We start from the raw sequence: 23,118 nt of genomic DNA on the forward strand, positions 1-23,118 counted from the left end.
AGCCAAAACCTGGCGTGCCAGCCACAGTCAGAGCCCGGTGCGGCGTGGGGGCCCCACGGTGCGCCCCACCCCCACCCCGGCACCTGCCTGGCTCCTTAGGGACCTGGGCCGGCTCTCAGGGCTTGGTCTCCCCGGCAGGAGCAGGCTGCAGGGCTGTGCACAGTGCTGCTGTCACCCAGGACGGGCAGATGGAGGGAGAAGGCTGGGAGGGCGCGGGGAATGAGGCATGCTCTGTCTCTGGCCGCTGTTCTTGGCTCCGTGTCCTGGCCACTACCCTCTCCCCACAGCCAGGAGGCGCACAGTGCAATGAGGGAGGGGAGATGCCATGGTGATGACCTTTGGGGAGGGGGCCTGGCGTCCCACCTCTAGCCCCCGGCTCGGTTGGTGGTGGTCCCCGCTCCTCCCGCTTCAACCTGAAGGTGACCAGAGACCCAGCGCCCCCCCACACCTCCAATTCCCAAAACCCAAATTGGATTAGTCGTGTTTAGAAAGCGGCAAAGCTGCTCATATTTGAGCAGAGGCTCAGCACAGGACACAGGCGCCAGGAGGGGGCCCGCCTGCGTGGACGGCAGGTTGGACCAGGAAAATGACGCTAAGTAAGAGCTAATTGAAAACAAACTCAGGAGGTTGATCCACTGCCCCCGTCCCCTCCCCACTCTGGGTGGCTGAGCCCTCCGCCCAGCCAACGCAGGCTCCTGCTGCCACTGCTGCTTCTGGGGGGCTCCCACAGGCCAGGGTCAGGCCCAAGGTCAAGGTGAGGGGGCCTGAAAGGGGCACAGGGTCATGGCTGCCCGTGAGAGCTCTCGGGGAGGATGGGGGCTGACAGGTGGTGGCTCAAAGCACCTCCTCAGGTCCCTGTGACTGGACCCCTCTTGCCTGGGACCTGCCGCTCCCCACGCCCCCCAGCCCCACCCTGCACACCGCCCAGGCAAGCCTCCCAAACCCCAGGCTGGCCACGAAGCAGGGCGGCAATGTTTCAGGTCATAAAAACGCAAGCAGACAAATTCCCCGGCCCAGCTGGCTTCAGAGCGTGGAGGCGGGAGAGACAGCTCTTATCCTGCAGGTAGGAGAGAACTAGGCTGTTTGGCAATGGATCAGCCTCAAGGGGAGAGGGGGAGTGGTCCCACCCCGTCGGCCCCGTCCAGGACCCCGTGGAGCCCCCGGGAGGGCTGATGGGGGCAGTGGGTAGAGTTGACAGGAGGCTGGTGGCCGGGGAGGGGGGTGCACGGGGGAGGGTCCTGGGCTCCTGTGAGCTCAGCTTCTGGGGCTCCCTGCTGGACAGGTTTTGGGGGCCTCTTCGGTCTGCAAGCTCTCAGCCCCACACTCCGGAGAGCTGGACCCCATTAATTATTCAGTGCTGCCTCTCTGCCTTCCTTGGTTAATGCCTCATAAAGTGCAGGAAAATAAATCTCTCGTGCTCGGTCCCACGGCACCCACAGGGAGCAGGACAGCTCCCGGCCCCTCCCCTCCTCGCCCGGGTCACCGAGCCGCGGTGCGGAGCAGCCTGGCGGCCCCACAGACAGCTCCCCTGCTATTAAAGCCGTAACTCAACAGTCACAGCCGAGCCCAGGGCGTCCGGCCGCCAGGAGTGAGGTGGGGGCCTGGTTGTATGCACAGTGCTGACTTCTGGGGGCTTCCCCCGCCCTCCCTCAGGTCTCAGGGCCTGCATTGAAATCGTGGAGGGACCCAAGCCCATCTGCTGTGACCCTGGACTCACAGCGTATTCAGCAAGGCAGCTGAGCCGCCAGCAAGGCAAGCAGGGGACAGGGACGCCTCGGGTGGGGGGTGGGGCAGGCGGAGGGGAAGAGGCAACCCAGGCGCAGCCGGGAGCCAGGGTGTGGCTGCGGAGTGCGGGGCCTGCCAGGCACCGTCCTGGTGACAGCTGACCTTTTGAACAAGGGGATGATGTCTTTGGGGTCCAGGCCAGCACCCTCACCTCAACCCCGCTCCGATCCCTGCTGAAACCCAGCCCTGCACAACCAGGGGGCGTCTGCTGTGTGGCCTTGGGGTTCCCCCGAGACCCTGTCCAACCTCCGCAGGCCGTGGGGTGGCTCCGGCAGATGGGATGGAGGCACAAACAGGAGGAGAGCTGCAAAGCAACCAGACTGGCCGCACCCACCGGTCTGCTGGTCAACCTCAGGGCTCCGAGCGCCCAGGGACTCCAGGCTGCTAGGGCTGCTGCGCAGGCATTGATTGTCACCACCTCCTGTCCCCAGCACCCGCCCCCGCCACCTCCATTCCCCATTTCCCACTGCACAGGGCAGGGGCCGCGTCCCAGGTGACAGGGGTGACCGAGAGGCCACTGAGCCTCTGCAATTACCAGTAATGACTTGACAGCCACAGTGCCAGCCCCAGGTCAGTGCTAATCGGGACTGGTAATTAACTCACAGGAGCCGAGAAGGGAGCGGCCCTCCCGCCTCTGCCCATTAGTTCTTCATGATTGGCACCTGCCACGCCCTGCCGCTAATGGGTCCTGGTTCAGCCACGAACCGGCTGCTTGCTGCTCCGCAGAGGCTGGGCCAGCACCACGGGGACACCCCCACCCCAGGCTGGGGGCCGGACTCCTCCTGTCGCCTCCAGTGATCCCCCCAAGCCCCTGCTGGCTGGCTCCCTCCCAGAGCACTGTTCCTGGGGTGGGGAGCGGTGGCGGCGGGGGAGGGGGGGTTGATGCTGACTCCTCCCCATCTCCCACCCCTCGGTACCCCCCACCCCTACCCGCTGCAGGCTGTCCCAGGCCTGTGTCCCAGCAGAGCAGGCTCTGTCCCACACCCTGAGTCACAGGCAACCCCAGGCTCCCAGCACAACCTGCAGTCCAAGTCCAGTTGGGGGTGCTGCCCACGGTGCCACACTGCCGCCAACCCCCAGCCCCCACCTCGGTCGGCACACACAGGGTGCCTTTGTCACTGCAGATGCCCCTCAGCCACCCACTGAGGGACCCTCCCACCCCCACCCCCATGGATCAGAGGCCGGGAATGCAGACCCTTATCACAGAGGGTTCTGGGTGGTCTGGAATTTCCAGAACATTCCAGGAGAGCCTCCTACAGGCTGAACTGGGCATGTCATACAGCTGCGTCTCAGGGGCTGGTCATGCCACTGGAATCTCACCTGAGTGGCGGAGCTGGAATTCCCACCTTGGATTGCCCAGGCTAAGCCCACCTGGTTATAGCCCCAGTGGGTGCAGACCAAGATGGGGCCAGCAGAGGAGCCCTCGGGTGCAGCGGTGGGGAGCAGAACAGGCAGATGGAGCCAGGCAACATAGCAGCCCCACATCCCTGCTTGTCCAGGGTCCATCCCAGCTGGGGTGGCTCTGTCCAGGCTTGGTCCCCTCCCTGGCCACTGCTGGCCACCGTATGCAAACTGTGGCAAAGTTCTATACAGCAGGTGCCTCCCCCTGCCCTTGACCTTTGACTGTTAGCTCTCCCTCCCGTTGCTCTGCCCTCACAAAGATCAGTTCCCATCCCCCCATCTGGTGAGCAGGTGCAGAGACCACAAGGTTCCCTCCTGTTCCCAGGAGGCTGATGAGTGGGCTCTGTGGTTGCTCAAGGCACAAAATAGAAGACCAAGGCCAGCTACCCCCCGTCTAGCCCCCACCCAGCTCTGCTGCCTCCTCCCCTCTCTCTCCCCCTACCCAAATGTACCTCTCCCAGAATCAGCACGGCCCACCTCTCACTGGTCATCAATCCAAGAGTGTTCCCACGACCCCAGCCCACCCCGCCAGGGTCTCCTCCTGGCCCCCACCTCACTTCCTGTCCCCCGGGTGATGGCACCAATCCCTGAGACCGGGATCAGGGCTCAGGTTCCCTCCAGCTATGGAGGGAAATCGCTGCCTGAGTGACCAAGTGAATGAATGGTGAAGGGAGGACTCCACACACCCTGCTGGACCAGAGTCTCAGGTCCACGGCTGCTGAGAGAAGAGCTAGGACCACAGAGAGGATCAGCAAGTCAACAGGCCAGTGTTTACCGAGCCCCCCCAGCTCCCCGTGGGAAGGAACTTTCTAAGAATAAAGGCCAAGAGTGGAAGCCGAACTCCCAGCAGGCGCAAGAGAAAGCATCCAGTGAAAAAGGCAGGCGAAGAGCCGGCTATGCTTCTGACACGCAGGTGACAAAAAATTAGAACCATTATCACGGCACCCGGCTAATCCAAAGCAGAAACAGTGACGGGACGTGCGCCAGCTGCAGAGGCCGTGGAAGTGCCCACAGTGAAGGCAAGGGCGCCCACACCGCTCTCCCCCGCACAAGCCCCCTGCAGACACCCCTCCCCCGCAGCCGCCGTCCAGGGCACGGGTCAGCAGGAGCCAGGCTGGGGGGGGGGGGTCACAGGACAAGGCGAGTCTCAGGTCCTGAGCGGCTAGCCTGCAGCCCAGGGATGCTGTTGCCTGGGGGTTTCTGTTGGTGACAGATTCAGAGGGGGCAGACGGAGCTGTGGGCGAGGTATCAGGGCAGGCATAACGCCTGAGTCTCATCTCAGAGTGCCTGGGTTCAAGTCCCGGCTCTGCTCCCTGACTCCAGCTCCCTGCTAATGTGCACCCTGGGAAGCAGCAGGTGACGGCTCAAGTACTTGGGTCCCTGCCACCCACCTGGGAGACCTGGGTTGAGTTCTCGGCTCCTGGCTCTAGCGGGATCCAGTTCCAGCCATTGTGGGCACTGGAGGAATAACCCAGGGGATGGTTTTCTTTATTTGAAAAATCAGAGTTACAGAGAGAGAGGAAAAGACACACAGAGAGATATCCCATCAGCTGGTTCATTCCCCAGATGGCTACAAGAGCTAGCGCTGGGCCAGGCCAAAGCCAGGAGCCAGGAGTTTCCTCTGGGTCTCTCACATGGATGGCAGGGACCCAAAACCTTGGGCCACCTTCCGCTGCTTTCCCAGGCGCATTAGCAGGGAGCTGGATCAGAAGTGGGGCAGCCGGGACTCAAACTGGAGTCCATATGGGATGCCAGTGTTTCAGGCGGTAGATGATGGCCCAAGTACTCGGGCCCCTGCTGCCCGCATGGGTGGTCCAGGCTCCTGGTTTCAGCCGGACCCAGACTTGGCCATTACTGCTATTCGGGGAGTGAACCAGTAGGTGGAAGATCTCATTTCTCTCTCTCTATTTCTCTCTCTCTCCCTTTCAAGTAAATAAACAAACCTTAAGAGACAGAGAGTGATCTGGGTGCCCTGGTCAAGATTAAAACAATGCCCACGCCTTCTCATGGTGAAATAAACCACCAGGCCTTCCAAGATTTGGGTCACCTCTGGGACTGGGAGAATAGTACTGTCCCTGGATGTGGGGCACCCTGAGGGGAAGGGTGGGTGCCGGGGGGTGGTGGATGGAGACGAAATGATGGGTGAACAGACACAGTATAGAGGGCAGATAGGTGGCTGGGTGAGTGCATAATTAAATGATGGATAAGGAGGCAGATGGTAGGATGGACAGATGGGAGGGTACAGGGTGGCTAGGTGGATGGGTGGATGATTGGGTGGACAGGTGGGTGGGTGGCTGGATGGATGATTGGGTGGACAGGTAGGTGGATGGATGGATGGACAAGTAGATGTATGATTGGGTGAACAAATGGGTGGGTGGATGGATGGATGGATGGATGGACAGACTAGTAGGTGGGTGGAGGAATGAGTAGGTAAATGGACAGGAAGATAAACAGAGGGAGGTAGAGTGGGAGGGAAGCATAGATGAGAAGTTAGATTGCAGGCCAGTGCTGTGGCATAGTGGGTAAAGCTGCCGCCTGCAGTGCTGGCATTCCATATAGATGCCGGTTCAAGACCCGGCTGCTCCACTTCCAATCCAGCTCTCTGCTATGGCCTGGGAAAGCAGCGGAAGATGGCCCAAGTCCTTGGGCCCCTGCACCCATATGGGAAGACCCGGATCTGCACAGCTCTGGCTGTTGCAGCCAACTGGGGAGTGAACCAGCGTATGGAAGACCTCTTTCTCTCTCTCTCTCTCTCTCTCTGCCTCTCCCTCTCTCTCTATGTAACTCTGACTTTCAAATAAATAAATCTTTTTAAAAAAAGAAGTTAGATTGGTTGAGATGACTGGATGGGCAGATGGATGAGTGGAAGGATGGCTAGGTGGCTGAACGGGTGGTTGTACACGTAGATGGACGGATGGATGGACAGGTGGATGGACGGACAGGTGAATGGTCAGGTGGCTAGATGATGGATGAGTGTGTGCGGCAGATGGGTTGGCAGATAGATGGAAGGGTGGAGGGATGAGCGAGGACCCCTGGAGGGTAAGGCGCAGCCACCAACCCCTCTGCTAGCATCTGCCCCTCCCCGCAGGGGCCCCTGCGCTGCACCTGCCAGCCAGCTGCTTGCTGCCCGCTGCCCCTCCCCTCTGCTGTCCGCTGGGCTTTTCGACATGCGGAAGGACCAGCCCTACACAGCCTCCATCAATCCCGCCCGTGTCCTACAAGCCGGTCGATCACCAATCGGCTCCAAAGCCCCCAGACAGGGCAGCCGAGCCGTGGGAGCCGCTGCCACCGCTGGCTACATATATTGAACTTGAAGCATCGGATTACATGTTTGTTCAATAGCAATAAACTCCCCAAGTTTTATGGGATCATAAAAACGCTGTTGCCTGGGCTCCCACTTAGGCGGCGCAAAACGTACACGGGCCGGCTTCCCCGCTAATGGGGTGGCGCGAGTGATTTGGGGCCATTAGGCTGGAAGCATCACATCTGCATTTGCTAAATTCTCATAAATAAAGCAACCCCGGAGCGCACCAGATTCAGCCTTCAAGTTGGAGGAGAGGCAGGGTGGGCTGGAGCCACAAGAAATAATTAGAGGAAGAAGGAAATGGAGTGGGGGGGGCGGTGCTCAGCTCCGATGCCCCTGGCCCAGATGGTGCCCCCTGGAGCTCAGGGCCCCAACCCCAGTCTTGCCCTCTGGGGAGCTCAGAGGAGTGGTGAGGAATGGGGGCAGGGACCGAGGCAGGGGGATGCTGAGAGTGGCCTTGGGGATTCAGACTTCCGGAGAGATTCCAGAGGGGTCTGGTGGAGGCAGGGGCATGGCCAGAGTGACCTTGAGCAGGTACAGGCTGTCTTGTGGCGGGGGGGGGGGCGGGCGTCATCCCAGTGGCCTCGGGGACCAGGGTGATGGGCTGCTGGGAAGCAGAGGGGGAAGCAGAGGTTGCTTAGGGGGGCCGTGAGCTCCGCATGGCAGGATCGGCGGGGACCGCAGAGAGAGCCCGGAGTGGGGAGGTCGACTGAGTAGGATCCTCTACTCTGGGCTGGCCACCATGAACTCACGGGAACCTGGCGCAGGGCCCGCCCAGGCAGGTGTGGGATCCTGCCTGTCTGCCTCCTTGGCTGGGACCAGGTGAGGGTAGCGGGGTGGGGGGGTCCCGCACCCACACAGCCCCGCCCTCCCTGTCCCCTTCCCCTCTCCCTCTCCTCCCCTGCCCCCACCCCTGCCCCAGGTACAGAGCCAGCCCCTCCACACGGGAGCTGGGCATGCGGACGGCTTTGCCCTGATCCCTGTAACTTCACCATCGACCCGCGTCCTCAGAAACACATCGATTTGCCTGCATCGATATTTATTGCAGCTTCAAAGGCCGGGGGTTGGGGTAGGGGGTGGCCTGCAGGCTGATGAATGAAGCCAAATGGGGATGTGAGCCCTTCCCCCACGCCCTCCACCCTGAGGGCCTCCCCACAGCTCCTCCCCTACCCTGGGATCGTGAAGATGCAGAACCAAGAGTCACCCTCAGAATTCAGATGTCTTGGGGCTGGCACCGCGGCTCACTAGGCTAATCCTCTGCCTGCGGCACCGGCACCCCAGGTTCTAGTCCCAGTTGGGGCGCCGGATTCTGTCCTGGTTTCCCCTCTTCCAGTCCAGCTCTCTGCTGTGGCCAGGGAGTGCAGTGGAGGATAGCCCAAGTGCTTGGGCCCTGCACCCGCATGGGAGACCAGGAGAAGCACCTGGCTCCTGGCTTCAGATCAGCTCAGTGCGCTGGTTGCAGCGGCCATTGGAGGGTGAACCAACAGCAAAGGAAGACCTTTCTCTCTCTCTCTCTCTCTCTCACTGCTAATTCTGCCTGTCAAAAAAAAAAAAAAAAAAGAATTCAGATGTCTTATTTTCTGGGGGCCCCTTACCGCTGACCAACAGACACTAAAGGCAGGCAGAGGGTCCGCCCTCCCATCGTGACCCAGGACTCAGGAGGAGACCCCCGGACACGCCCATAACCAAGAAACTTGGGGCAGCTGGCTGTGGGTGCTTCCAGGCCAGAAAGAGGGGACAGATCAGCCTGTCCCCTCACAGGTGACACACATCAGGCCCACCCGTGCCCCATGGCTCCTGGCCTTCCTACCAGGGGTCAACAGGGGCCCGGCCACGTGCCTGAGACTCCACCCACCACCCAGAAGAGTCCACTTGTCCAGGGGAACACCGCTGCAGGTGCGAGTGGAGAGTGATTGAGTTGCACGGGAGCCTGCCCAGGTGAGCTGGCTCCTCCCAGCCCTCCATTTCCTCGTCCACAGACGCCCTGAATACGGTCAGCCCCACCCATCCTCCCTAGAGTGGTTGTCCAGCCAGGCCAGCCCCAGCGCTCAGAAACAGGGGCACAATGATGCTACCCCAGACCAGCCAGGGGCTGGCGCCAGTGATAAACCGAGCAGCCTGGGAGAGTTGGGAGCCTGGAAGTCTGGCGTGCTTCTGGGAGGCTTCCTGGAGGAGGTGGCACTGTCCCCGTAGCATCTGAGAGCTACTACTGTTTCTCACTTCCTTGATCTTAGGTCAGTTTTTTTTTTCTTTTAAAGATTTGTTGAATTTATTTGAAAGGCAGAGTTCCAGGGGAAATGGAGAGAGAGAAAGAGCTTCCGTCCGCTGGTTCACTCCCCAAATGTTGCAACAGCCAGGGCTGGGTTAGGCTAGAGCCAGGAGCCAGGAGCTTCATCCAGGTCTCCCACATGGTGCAGGGGCCCAAGCACTTGGGCCATCCTCCACTGCTTTCCCAGGCGCATTAGCAGGGAGCTGGATCAGAAGTGGAGCGGCCAGGGCTGGAACTGGTGCTCATACAGGATGCTGGCGGCACAGGCAGCGGCTTAACCCACTGCACCACGTCGGCCCTCCGGTTGGTTTTGACATAGAATGAAAGCCAGTTGAAGCCCCACCTCCTCCTCCTCCCGCCATCTGCCTCCTGGGGCCCAGCTGTTGGCCTGAGGTCAGCCCCAGGAGACAGAGCCTGGGGTTACTATGAGGGGGACACCTTGAGGTGTCCCCTGAGGGGGGCAGAGCCTGGATGGGTCCTCCCTACCCACATACTCCTCCCTTCCCCCTCCAGCCCGCACTGCACAATTGGGCCACCAGCTCCAAGGCCCCACCCCAAGAGGTGCTCCTGACCCTTGGTTGTTTTCTTTCATTCCTGACTCTAACCCTTACAACGGTCAGCCTGGAGTTCAGCATGGAGGAGGCGGCCATGATCCTGGTCAGACCGAGGCAGCAGCTTCAAGGGGCCCAAGGAGCAGGGCAGGCCCAGGGACTTGGAGAAGCAGAGGGAGGCCACGGTGCTGTCGGAAGCCCTGCAGACAACCGGTGAGACTGAGCTGGCCACAGCAGGCCGCCCCAGGGCAGGCCAGGCATTTGCAAGAACCAGTTTGCAGCCAGCAAATGGGCTTCAGGCCTCTGTTCTCAGGGCCCACCTGCCCCTGGCCTGGCCGGGACACTCAGAGCAGGTGTGATCACGCACCCACACATGTGCAGGGTGGGGCTGTGGGCTGAGGGAGTGCAGGTGACCCAGGGAGGTGGGGAGGACAAAGCAGGGCGTGGATGACCTAGGAGTGTGGCCTCCTAGCTGGATCCGGCCATCCTGAGGTTCCTGTGAAAGCAGGGGGCACAGCAGGTGCTCACAGCCTTGGGTGGGGACGGCACAGATGGGTCAGGCAGGGGAGGCCAGCTTGGGAACCCCTGCCTGGCTGGCACCCATCCCGAGGCCAGTCCCCGGGGAAGGTGGGTCCTCCATGGGGCATGAAATATGCCAGCACCGAGAGCTGAGCTGACACGGGGGTCCCTGCCAGCAGCCAGGCCCTCGAGGCCCACAGAGCACGCAGGCATACAAGCAAGGTCCGAGCGGGAGCCCTGGGCTGGACCACAGGCCTCGGCGGGCCCCACTGTGGATCCCAGGACTCCCAGGAGCCTCTCTTCTGCCCCCACCTGCAAGGCCCCGCACACAGTAGGTGCACAATACCCTCCTCTGGCCCCAAAGTAGAAAGGACAGTTGCAGGGTGGCAGAATTGGGTTTTCAGGAACCCGAGTGATCGGCAGAAGCATCTGGGGAGTGAATCCAGGGGTGCTCCTGCCCCAGCAGCCACGGGCAGGTGCACCCCTAAAAAGGGATGCCGGTCAGCCTAGAGGTCATCACCCGGCAGGAGTGACCGAGCCTGGGGTTGTCCCCAGCTCTGTCCCCTGTCCTCGGTGACATCTTTGCAGGCACGGGAGAGCCCTCCGGGGTGTCAGCGTGCAGGGCGAGGCAGTGGGCCAAGGGACATCCCGGGGTTCCACCTCACCTCCCATGAACACGCCCTGGGCTCCGACCAGACCCCTGCCCCGCTGGTCCCAGCCATCTGTGCGGCTCTGTGGACGCGAGACCCCTGCGGATAGATGCACGTTGAGATGCGGGACTGTCCTGGGCTGCCTGTGCCTCGGGCTCATGTTTGGCTTCCAATCCCTTTGCTTTCCCTAACGAGTTAAGTGCGCCGAGCAAATGAGCAAATGAAAACACAACCGGATGGATGCAAGTTCCTGGCTGCCCGGGAATCCCAGGGTGTCCTGGGGAGGCGCCTTGCCCCCCTCCACCCCCCACCCCCCACTCCCCACCCCAGCCCAGGCCCACGTGGCTCCACCCCACCTCCACCCGCCCACCCTGCTTCACCATTGTTGACTTGAGGTTTTCTTCAAATGGATTTTTTTAAAACTTAAGTGATGATATTTTGAAGGGAACGCTTACGGCGCCGCTGGAAATGGAAAACAAGCTTTGCAGGCGGCAAATAGGAGGCGGCCATGCAAACAGAGGGGAGGCAAAGCAACTGAAGGAATCCTGCAGGCCCAGCCCTCGCCAGCCGCCACCTCAGGCTCCGGCTCAGGCTCCGGCTCCGCTCAGAGCCAGGAGGGAGTTGCAGGTCCTGGTCACACCTTGACTGCGGGTCCTGGTTACACCTCCTCCAACTGTGGGTCCTGGCCACACCTGATCCTGGGTCCTGTCCACACTTGATCCTGGGTCCTGTCCACACTTGATCCTAGGTCCTGTCCACACTTGATCCTAGGTCCTGTCCACACCTGGTCACACACAGCTCTCGGCCTCGAGGTTCTAGCCCCAGGCGGAGCACCACCTGGTGGTCCCTCTAATCAGTGCAGCCTCTGTTGGGTGCCACCAGGAAGCCCTGTCTAGTGGAGACCAGAGAGGACTGGGGACAGGGACGCCCCCTTCTCAGTGTTCCCCAGCCCCACCCCAACCCCTGGATAGGGCCCTGGGAACAGTGGGAAGATGGCAGCCCCCACCCTGCGGGGGGTCCCCAGTCGGGCTACCTGCCCATTGCTTATGCGCACCTCCATCTGATTGTAAAGGCACTGAGAAGTCCCGCAGAGGACAGCCTTGGTGGACCCCATGTTTCCCCAGGACCCCTCCTCTCCTGCCCTGGGTCTGGAGGGGCCCCAGGGAGGACAAATGGACCTCAGCCATCCACACACGTCAGTGGGCTCAGAACCTAAACAGCAACTGACTCCCCCGCCCCCCAAATGGTATCTGATCTTTTTTTCCTGTTGCACCCAGCTCTCTGCTGATGGCCTGGGAAAGCAGTAGAAGATGGTCCAAGTGCTTGGGTCCCTGCACCCACGTGGGAGACCCGGAAGAAGCTCCTGGCTCCTGGCCACAAACAGACAGGACTTTCTGTGCAGCCTGAGGCTAACAGCAAAGAGGACAGCACCCTCAGTGTCCAACCTGAGGAATTCAAGTGGCTGTTGAATCCCGAGATTCTGGAAGTCCCTTGTGGTGCTGGTGGGAGGGGGATGGAAGACAGGGTGGGGATGGGGAGGTGTCAGCCATGCGCAGCCCAGGGACGAGGGGGACCACCCAGTGGAGACACAGATGGTGGCAGACTGTTCCGGGTTTACTGTTTTGCTCCCTTTCATAGTGATGGAAAATGCACAGTTAAGGTTGGACCCAGCAGAAGGGTGTCCCTGCACCCCTGGGCCCTCCTGGCAGCCGTATCAGGGAGAGGGGTCCCGCATGGGTCTGGTCCCGGCCCCAAAGGGGACCTTGAGCTTCACCCACAAGATCAGAGATGGCCAATGTCTCAGCCCCACCGGCCCCAGCTCCTCTGCGGCTGCCGGAAGCCTAGCTCTGTGCCCAGCTTGGTCGGGGCAGCTGGCCCCACAGGGAGGGGGCACGCATCCTGCCAAGAGCCATCTGTCCCCACTGTGCCCAGGCACCCCCGGCGGGCTCACTCACCGGGGACTTCAAAGTGGCCACCTGTCCCTGCCTGAACAGCCCTGAGCCCCCTCGGGCTGGGGGTTTGGGGCTCAGCTGTGGGTCCTGGGCCAGGCCTGGTGACCACACTCAGCCTCTGAGCCACAGTCAGTGCCCTGGGGCCCTTCCGTGTCTGCCTCTGGGCTGGCACCAGTTCTGCAGGTGGGTGGACACGCAGGGAGCAGATTGGGCCAGGATGAGGCCCAGGTCAGTCTGAGCATGGACACGTGTTTGGACATCATCATGTGACCCAAAAGCCAGGGACAGGCAGACCCAGCACCAGGGCGTGAGGCCAGAGCAGGAGGCACAAAGCAATGCCCAGAAAAGGGAGACATGGAGACAAAAAAAAAAAAAAAAAAAAAAAAAAAAAACACCAGAAAGAAAGAGACCCAAGGGGTGGAGAGAAGAAGCAGGTGCCAAGGAGAGAGGTAGGACCCAGAGAAAGAGCCAGGCGATTCGCTGTCCAGGGAGCCACAGCCTGGAAGGGACATCCCCTAGGTTGTCCCCCACCATAACTGGGAGTCCACGCCACCCATGGCTCTCCGTCCATCACTCACACCCCTCCCAGTCTTGGTCCCCACCCTTTCTCAATGTGACCCGTGCCACCAAAGCTCCCAAGGCAGAGACCAGGGGGGCTTTATCCTTGGGACTCCCCGCCCCTCCCATCACGGCCAGGCTCTCCGCTCCTCCCCTGCCCCCCACCGCAGGGTGGCCATGACAGCCACAAGTGGATCAGGTGCCATCTGTGCCCTTCAACCAGAGCTGTGCAGAGACCCTTCAGAGAGCCACAGGCAGCATGGGGGCAGCCCTCGCAAGCTCAGGATCAGGGCAGTGTTTAGGGGAGGGCATCCCCTATAATGGCCAGAGCACCAGTGGCCACAGAGCACAGGCTGAGAGGGATGGCCAGGGTCGGCTGTCACATCCAGCCAGGCGGGGCAGAGCCCAAGCCAGGAGCTGCTCCTTGTGCCCACCTTAGGTAGACCAGCTGTCCCAGCTGTCTCCCTCCCTGTGAGCTGGGGTCCATGGTGGGGAAGGCCTGTCCAGGTTCCCCCTGACACCAAGGGACTGTGTGGCTGCTGCCATCAGGGGCTCCCCAGGGAAATCAGCAGCAGCCAATAAACTCCCCCGCCTCCCCCTCAGACCCCCCTCCTTTCTGAGCCACCATCGCTCTTGTCCATCGACCGAAGCTGCCGTGGTGGTGGCAAGGACAAGGCCCTCGTCCATCAACGCGCCAGGCAGCCCCGGGCCCTCCCCGCCCGGGAGACGGTGCCAGCTCCCAGCCTGGCTCCATCACGGGGGCCGCAGCCCGTGTCCAGCATTTCCCCGGCGGCGGCGGGGGGCCGGGCAGTGCCCACCACCACCCACCAGCCTGACATTTCCAAACAGGCTGGCAGGCGGAACGGGCCATGTCAGCAGCTCCCCAGGCGCCAAATGCCACGTGGCCACCCAAGCGTGGCAGGGAGAGGCCGGCGGCCCTGCCGGGCATCAGGCAGCCTGGAAACGGGCCTGGACACCTGGGGCTAGGGGTGGGAGCGTGTGGCTGATCCGCCCAGCCGCCACTATGGGGAGAGTCAGCTCCCTGGCCACTCCCACCCTCCTCTAAGTCAAGGGGGACCGGGGGCGGGGGGTCGCGAGGCACCTAGGGGTCTAGCAGCTGGGGCCATTGCAGCGGTAGATGGGCCTGGCGATCCAGGGCCCACCCCCTTCCTGCCCACCTTGCCCCTCCACGAATCCACCAGACCCAAGCTGAAAGCCGAATCCACCCCAGGAGGCACCTGCCCAAGCCCAAGCCTGCTCCATTCTTAAGAGTGAGGGGCTGAGCTTGGAGGGGGCGTTTGGGGGGGTGTCTCACCCACCAGAGAATATCTGGGGTGGGAAGGCAAATACCTGGTCAGTTTGAAGGAAGTTAGGACGCACTTAGGGTGGTTCTAGAATGTTCTAGGCTGACCGAGAGAACAAAGGCAAAAGCGGACCTTTCTCTTTGCAGCTTGGAAGATGTCAATGCAGAAGGCAGGAAGCAGCCAGGACAGGAGGACCAGCAGTCCCCAGAGAAGGGCATGGAATCTGAGTGACCCCAAAACAGGCCACCAGCTGGCGAGTCCCAAACCAGGAGGAAACCCAGAGCAGAGGGACCACGTGGACCCCCGAAGGAGCGCCTGGGGTCACACAGGGACAGCGAGGCTGGGTGCGGGTGCAGGTACGCAGAGTGGGTGCCATTCAGCGGCTGGAAGGAAATTCAGGGACGTAGGTGTGGAGGGAGGTTGAGACATGGAAGTCTTGTCCCTGGCTGGGCCCTGGCCAGGACTGAGCTCACCGCTCAGCCTAACTGGCTCTGTGGTGCCCCGTGTACCTGTGTCGGTGCGGATCCGGAAAGAGGTGACCCCCCTGCACCCAGGACCTGTGACCTTGCCCTGGAGCAAAACCCTGGGTCCCTCCCCAGAGAGCTGGAGCCCAGCCCAGCCTGCCCGCTGAAGGGGTCTCACTGGCTCCTTGGCCGCCCATGCCCGCTCACTGGGCTGCCACGTTGCGCCAGCACAAGCCCGTTGGTGGCTGATTGATGGGCAATAGTTTTACCTCCCAACAGCCCAAGCCCCATAATTTGGAGGCATAAATCCCAGCCTGTCGAGCTCGGCTGACAAGGAATGACACCCGGAATTAAACGGAAGCATAACAATTAACAGCCCGTGCAAAGGCTCCGAGCCGAGCCCTGCCGACCAGGAGCTGTGCCGGCCTGCGGCACAATGAACTGGGTCTTCCTGAAACAGAGAGTGGGAATGCGGGGACAAGGACGCAAAGAATGGAGCCAAGACAAGTCCTGATCAAGGCTCCTTTATTGAATAAATGCAGTAGTATTTAAACATGACCAGTTGTTTACAAGGAGGAGCACAAAAGATTTACATATCAAAACGGCTCTTAAGGTTACAATAAAAACACTTAGGTGATAAATGCAGGTTACAGGTGTGACTGATACAAATATCATCTCTTGTGAAAGGTTTAGGTTCCTCCTGCCTCTTCCCGGAATCTCCCCTAGCCTAATTGTCTGTGCCGGGAAGTCTCCATTCATATGTTTAAGTGTAAACAAAGGGAGTGACTACCTGTGGCTGCCCACATTTCCCCCTTTTTTTATTTTTTGAGGCACTGTTCCTGTCTTAGGTTGCCCGTGTCTCTTCTTGTCCTTACCCGTCATTGGACACCCCAGACATTCTCTGAGGCTCCTGTCTTAGGTTGGTACAAGGAGACTGAGTCTTACCCGTCATTGGAATTCAGTGCCATCCTTTTTGGCTCGGGGGTGAAGCTGTGAATGCAACTTTAAAATCTCAGACCAAACGGTACCAAATGGCACAGAGAGGCCTTGGAATATACAGGGGAGCCACAGACAAAAAGGCAGGAGCAGCAATAAAGGACCCAGCAACATCAAAAGCCAGTGGGTCCATTGAGATCCACCAAAAGAAAAGACATTAGTTAGAAACATATGCTGAAGTTCACCTTTTAGCTGCTGTACCAGATATTTTATGTAAGGAACATTATTTGAGATAATAATCAAGTCACAGCTTATAAGATCTTTCAGTAGTAAGTAGTTAATGGCAGCTAAATGTAGCCAGAAATTGCTACTTTCAACAGAGAAGGAGGAATTGACCATAAGAGTTACTTCAACAGTTTTGACCAATACATCAACCAGGCTTCTTTTCTAGAATTGACAAAGGTATACCCGAGTCTGTCAATGTGACCAGTTTTGATATGCTAAAATCAGTATTTTCCCTTTTCGATTGATCAGTCACATTAAGCCATTGGTTTTCAACTATAACCCTCCCAGTACGGAACAAGGTTTGATTGTTCCTTACCTACCCATTGTACAAATTCTGCTGTTTTAATTCCATTATCATAAGTGCATGAACAATTTTGAACTACTGGTGCGTACCAACAGAGTCCATGGCCTAGGCTTAGTTTGATGTGAGCCGGCAAGCTTCATTCATCTTCAGGGGGATCCCGATCAGCAATGTTATCATAATGAAGATCAAGGGGTTGCTTCGTGACATTGTCTGTTTGCTGCACAAGTCGCTCAGGTAACCATCGTACTCCATTGTCTTTTTGCGAGAGTATAGAAACATGTCCACATCCCCATATTAAAACAGGGTCAGGTCCATACCATTGAGCAGTTAGAGGGTCTTTCCACTTCACGTAGACTTGTTGTCTTTCGGTTTCAGTATGCCAGTGACGATCAGCTGCAGATTTCCCTTGATTATCCAGTATTAAAAAAATTTAAAATGAAAAGAGTATGTGATAGCCATTTTTGTGGGGAATATGCCATGGTCCTGTATTCCCCCTTTTTTATTTTTTATAAATAATTTTTAATGTGGCATGTGCTCGTTCCACAATACCTTGTCCCTGGGGATTATAAGGAATCCCGGTGATGAGATGTGGAAGTTAGTACAGAAGTGCTTAAAAGAGTTGGAAGTATACGCTGGGCCATTATCAGTTTTTATCTGTATAGGGGTTCCTAGAACAGCAAAGGCCTGAAGGCAATGAGAGATGTTTGGCAGACTCGCCGGATTGCGGGGCGGCAAAAACAAAACCTGAACATGTATCTAAAGAGACATGTATGTATTTTAGTTTACCAAATTCAGGGAAATGGGTAACATCCATCTGCCAAAGCTGATTAGGCATAAAACCTCTAGGATTTACACCATAATGAGGGACCGGGAGAAATGTGACACAGGAAGGGCAGGATTTTACAATTTGCCTTGCCTGTTTCCAGGTGATTCCATATCTTAATCGTAAGGTTTGGGCATTGAGGTGATGCAAATCATGACCACGGGACGCTTTTTAGACTTTGTCAGTCCCTCTTTATAGGATCTAGCTACTGAGCCAGAGACTGGAGCAGCTAGAAAGAAACACGTTTATAGCTGAAGTTTAGCATCATTTCACATCTTGGCACCACTTTTAATCTAAACACCCCAATTGGTTATTATCTCTGCAAGATGAGAGATATATCTTTTGACATCTCCAGGGGCCCTCTGGAGGTATCAAAAGTCCAGAAAATTTAAAACTTTGATTTTCAGAAAGTCTGTTAAAGGTGCCAAGAGAATTTAGAGTATCTGGTCAAAATAGAATTCCTTAACATTTAGTCAGGGCAATTTTAACACTGATCATAATGTTATTTAACATAACTTTTTAAGACTTAATGCTTTTTATCAATCATAACTTAACAGACAATAGAGTACACAGATTACTTTGGCAGAATATGAATTCTATGTTTCTTGTTGTTGAATAAACCAAAAATAAAAATCTTGGATGTAGGAATTAGCACACGAAATTATCACATAACTCAGAACTATTTAACAGAGTTAAAAAGAGCTTACACGACCTAACTTTAGAAATGGCAGAGTAACTGATTAAGCAGACACTTAAAAAGAGACATTACAGTTTTTGCAAAAACAGATTAAGATTTACAATTCAGACCATTTTCAGATATTTACTAACGTTAGTACACATTTTTTAAAAAAACCCATTGCTGTAACAGAAGATGAGACTTCAATTTAAGGTTAGTGTAATTTTGCAGTAACATTTAACTTATAGAAAACTCTGTAAACAATGTTTTAAAATCAAACTTTTTACAACTTTTCATGACTTGCTCATACCTTCTGAAACTTTACACCTGTAGTTAGTTTTACAGTCTTGAATTGTCATGTGTGGACAACCTATGAGAATACATGCTGACAAACTTAAACAGTCTTTTATCAAAGATGTGAAAAGTACATAATACATTTTTCACGTTTTACTTAGCACTGATGCCTAGATAACTTAAGACACTGAGTTATTAATGAATACCACACCAATATCTGAATTAAAAGTCAAAATTACATTTCCATGCTTTTAAGTAACAAAAGGATAACACCACTTGAGCAGCAAACACAGTCACTAGTGCATATTTACAACTTTGAAAAGATCTTCATCCTTAAGAGAAACAAGTTTAAAGCATATCAAAGACATGTAAAACTGAGTAAGCAAACCAAAGGGCGTTTGCATTAGCCCAATTTTCTGAACCAATCTGTATTGGCTTACTTTAGTTAACAACATAAAGGCTTGTATACAAAGATTTTACTCTCATTTTTATAAGACTACTCTAGCTGAAAAGCAAAAACATGAATACAACATAGATATGACATCATTTACTATTTACTACATTTTAATACACTTTGTATAATTTGAATTGACTCAAACAGCTGTTACTTTAACAAAGTTAGTCTCATCCTTTGAGAGTTCCAGGGATCCGACTGGAAGCCCCAAAGTTGAAAGACTCGGTTTAGAATTTTAACTATCAGTGAGTCAAACCATTTTAGTCAAAAATTAGTACGTTTAACCAAGGCTGTGGGCTAGATCTGATCAGTGTTAGGTAATCACTCAAACATTAAAGACAGGCAAATAACGTAAACAGTTTCGTATTGTAGTTTTTCCAATCAAGACTCATACTGGCAATAAAAAAATGCGAAACCTTCAAGACACATGAAAACTCTCAGATAAGTTAGCTACAGCAGTACAGAAAAGAGTTGATTATCAGCGTATGAGCCCATTGCTTTAAGTTTTTATTAACTGTAAAGAGAAAAACCCATCAAGTTGGAAAGCTTTAATGGATTAAGGTTCTTGCTCCCTTAGGTAAGGCCAGCAGTAGCCAGAGATATTTTCCCTGCCCCCCTCCTAGTGAGGAGGTTATTGAATTGGAAATGGAGACTAAAAAAGCGGCCCTGGGGAGCCCTTTCCCAAGAGATATCTGGCTAAGCCTGCTTGGGTGCGGCAGGCCACATTGGCTGGAATAGAGTGTAGAGAAAGGCTGTGGTCCCTCATTTACAGGGAAGACTGCACACGCCAGGGCCTAGCAGGGCTGGCCATGGGGTTGGGTAGGTGCGCTGTTTCACCAAGAGTGCTGGGAACCTCCATAGCGCCTAGTCTAATTAAAACAGCCACCAAGTTGAGATCTTAAACCAGAGCCAGATCCAATCAGGGCTACTGCAACCACTCAATTAAAACAGAAAAGTAATAGCGTACAAAAGCTTTTCAAGACATACCAGAAACTACCATAAGCTGCAAAGATGGAAAAACATTTATCAGGTTGGAAAGGGTTATCGAATTAAGACTTTTCTCTAGGGCGAGAGACCTGTGGAATTTTTCCTCTCTCTTTCTCCTGGCCATAGGTATAGGGAGCAGTGGGCTCATATGCATCACAAGCAGATTTTCAATCTTTTAACATTTTAAAGGGGACTGGATGGTGACTGGCATTTCTTGGCCATCTTCTGTATATACTTTCACTGGAAAAGCATCAAAAGATGTTGGCTTCCTCCTGGCCTTGCTGTGCTGCTTTTCTCAGGGTTTGAGTGACACTCTTTTTAAGATATTTGGCAAACATTCCCCTTCTTGACAAAGGGATAATTTTTTATCATTATTTTTTATAAATAATTTAAAGGGAGGGGCGGAGGGAGTAACTTTTTCCATAGAACTAGAGGATCGGCAGGATCGATTACCCTCGCCATCACAGCTTCTGGCTTCCTCAAATTTTCTCATGTCCTCCCGATGCATCTCATCTACAAGGCCTTCTTCAATAAACCAAGGACATGCAATTTCTATGGTTTCTATAAATTGCTCTATTACTTTCTTTTTTAACCCTATTCCTTGCGTCTGCAATAATGCCTTCACTGCCTTTACTACTGGGGGATTTTTCCCGATGCTTGTCCCATAATGCCTGCTCAAAATAAATCTCCACAATTTTGGTGTCGGGTACTCACCACAAATTGTATACCTCTATAGTCGCGACTCCGTGAATCCAGGTTCCTCACTGCTTCTCTAATTCTCAGGCCCCACGTTCGGGCGCCATTTGTGCCGGCCTGCGGCACAATGAACTGGGTCTTCCTGAAACAGAGAGTGGGAATGCGGGGACAAGGACGCAAAGAATGGAGCCAAGACAAGTCCTGATCAAGGCTCCTTTATTGAATAAATGCAGTAGTATTTAAACATGACCAGTTGTTTACAAGGAGGAGCACAAAAGATTTACATATCAAAACGGCTCTTAAGGTTACAATAAAAACACTTAGGTGATAAATGCAGGTTACAGGTGTGACTGATACAAATATCATCTCTTGTGAAAGGTTTAGGTTCCTCCTGCCTCTTCCCGGAATCTCCCCTAGCCTAATTGTCTGTGCCGGGAAGTCTCCATTCATATGTTTAAGTGTAAACAAAGGGAGTGACTACCTGTGGCTGCCCACAAGGAGCGAGCCTCCTACGCCAAGGGGGGACTCCCACTGGCTCGGCAGGGGCGAGCACCCACGTGGGCCCACCTTGTCTGTTCCTGATGTCTGTTCCCTCCACACCAGAGCAGGTGCAGTCGCCAGCAGGTAGGTCCCCCCCTGGGAGGCCGACACTCGGCATACCCCTTGGGGAGTGAGTGTCCCGGGCTCCCAGGAGCTCCCAGGAGGGGCCCCGCCCTGGCACCCAACAGCATCTCACCCAGGCCCTGCTCCTACCAGGGTCCACTCACAGGCTGAGGACAGAGGCCGCTTGGAGGCGGGGTAGGGGTGCAAAGCCCCGCCCCCACTGCAGTGCTGGGAGGGTGCCCCCAATAGTGCATGACCCCTGGGGGGCCTGCAGCCTCTCCGCAGAGCTATCTTGAGAATCCGCTGCCCCCCATGCCCCTGTGGGCAAATAGGGGCCAGGTCGCCCAGAGCAAGCTCCAACTTGGGGGCCACAGCCACCCAGAGGGACTCAGGGTGGGTGGGAACAGGCAAGGAGATCCCATGTACCCCAGCATCTGCGGAAGCGGAGGGCACAAGTCCCCAGACTCAGCTGCAAGCCCATCCCAAGAGGGACATGCTGATGGCCCATGTGTATGCCCCACTGCCTAGAACAGGCACTTCTTGGGTCTTGCCCTTGGAAGTCAGTAAGACACCAGTTCCAGGGATAGGGGAGATGTCCAATGGCTCCCCAGAGGGAGGCCTTGCAGCCAGAGGGTGCCCCAGAGAACCCTGGCTGCTTCCCGAGAGACCCCCCAACCTGCCCGCCTCCATGGTGTGGGGAGCCACCCCCACCTCCACCCCCGCACAGGCGCTGGGCTCAGCCCCCCCCCCCCAAGTACTCAGGCGGGAGTCTGTACCCGCATTGGGAATTCGGGGCAGGTCCGGCTGGCATGCTGTGTCGGAGAAACGCAACACAATTAATTAGCCCCCAGAAAAAAAAAAAAAGCGTTTGAAGTGTTTATTGCAGGCCCTCGCTCCTGGTTTTATAAGCAGATGGGGAAATAAAGTGGCGGAGACAAGCCGGGAACAGCTGCACAGGGACCCGGAAACCTAATTCATAATTCAGCAGACTAATCAGAGAGCATCTTCGGCAGGCGTCGGGATAGAAGGACGTGAGGCCGCAGCTGATGAGCTGCACGCCCCGCCCCGCCCCGCCTCTGCCCCGGCCCTCGGCCTGCTCCAGCCGCCCTGGCCAACATCCTGAGTCACGGTGACCGCGCACCGAGCTCGCTCTCCTCTCCACACCGGCACTTCCTCAGCAGCCCGTGGGACGTGCAGCCGCGAGCCCATCTTCCAGGAGAGAAAACTGAGGCTCGGGAAAATAAAGCTGGGTGACAGGCCCCGGCTCCTGGATGTCCCACCGCCCCCCGGCCCCGGCTAGAAATCGCAGAGGTGGCTCTGGCCTCCTCTTGCTGGCTGGCCAGGCGGACGTGTGCAGCGGGCGGAGGGAGGCAGGGTGCCCCAGGGCACAGCCTGTCACCAGGGAGCGGTGGGAAGGCATGGGAGGGGCGTGGGGTGGGGGGCGGGGCTGCCTCTGTGCGGAGCCAGAGCCGGGCGGGGCCTGGGGCGGGTTGTGCACGGGGCAGCTCCTAAGGCCCCACGCAGGGGACCAGAAATAATTGAACATAAAAATTCGCATGCCTTTTATGAATCTTCGCGCTCCGACAGGACCCCCGTGTTCACAGCAGGCGGGGACTGCAAAACGCACGGGGTGAAATATTCGTGCAAGTCCTTGCTTTCCCCTCCGCGGCTGTTGAAACAGCGGGAGGTGGAGGGTGGGCACCAGGCCTCCTGCGCCCCTACCCTTCCCCCACACACATGCCCACGGGCATGTTCCAGCAGCCTGTGGGGAGCCAGAGAAAGGCCCCACCCACATGTGCTGCAAGCATCCCAGGCTGACAAAACCACACACAGTGTCCAAAGGGCTGAGGATGTAAGCAGAGGACGACTAGGGTGGCACCCAGACTCAGGACAGAGCCCTTTGCCAGGGCACAATTTTCCAGCCCGCAGACCAGATTCGCCTCCTTACAAGGCTGGCAGAGGACAGCCCAGCCATCAAAGCAGCCCAATGGCCCCGTCTGCAGGTCAGTGACTGGGGCAGGGCTCTGCCGGGTGGTTCTTCCGCTCTGTGTGGTGTCCACAGGTGTCGCTCAGCCCCAGCTGCACTCTGACTTCCACTGGCTGCTCAGGGCCAGGCTCAGGGATCTCCCTCATGGCCAATAGGCATCTGTGGTCGACCACGTCCCCGCGTGGCAGCTGGGTTCCAAAGGCGTGGGCCTGGAGCAGAGCCACGTCCACCCCACGGGGACAATGCAAGCTGTCCCAGACCTGCTTGTGTCCAAGGTAGGATGAAGGCCAGGGTCATGGCAGAGGGTGTCATGGGA

At 56.6% G+C, this 23,118-nt stretch overlaps 1 long non-coding RNA gene across 2 annotated transcripts; it reads right to left on the reverse strand.

Moving 5' to 3' along the window:
- Positions 1-15,265: 15,265 nt before the first annotated feature.
- On the reverse strand, positions 15,266-21,362 carry LOC149119925 (uncharacterized). 2 transcript variants are annotated; one of them, XR_016227366.1, is made up of 2 exons: positions 20,231-21,362; positions 15,266-16,687 (listed from the first exon to the last, which is right to left on the reverse strand). It is a non-coding gene; the product is annotated as an uncharacterized LOC149119925 (long non-coding RNA). The 2 variants fall into 2 exon arrangements; XR_016227365.1 differs by lacking the exon at positions 15,266-16,687 and adding an exon at positions 16,778-17,038.
- Positions 21,363-23,118: the final 1,756 nt, after the last annotated feature.

The sequence above is a fragment of the Oryctolagus cuniculus genome, chromosome 21, assembly GCF_051225735.1.
Source record: "Oryctolagus cuniculus isolate XC-2025 breed Fujian yellow rabbit chromosome 21, ASM5122573v1, whole genome shotgun sequence".
NCBI classification, from domain to species: Eukaryota; Metazoa; Chordata; class Mammalia; order Lagomorpha; family Leporidae; genus Oryctolagus; species Oryctolagus cuniculus.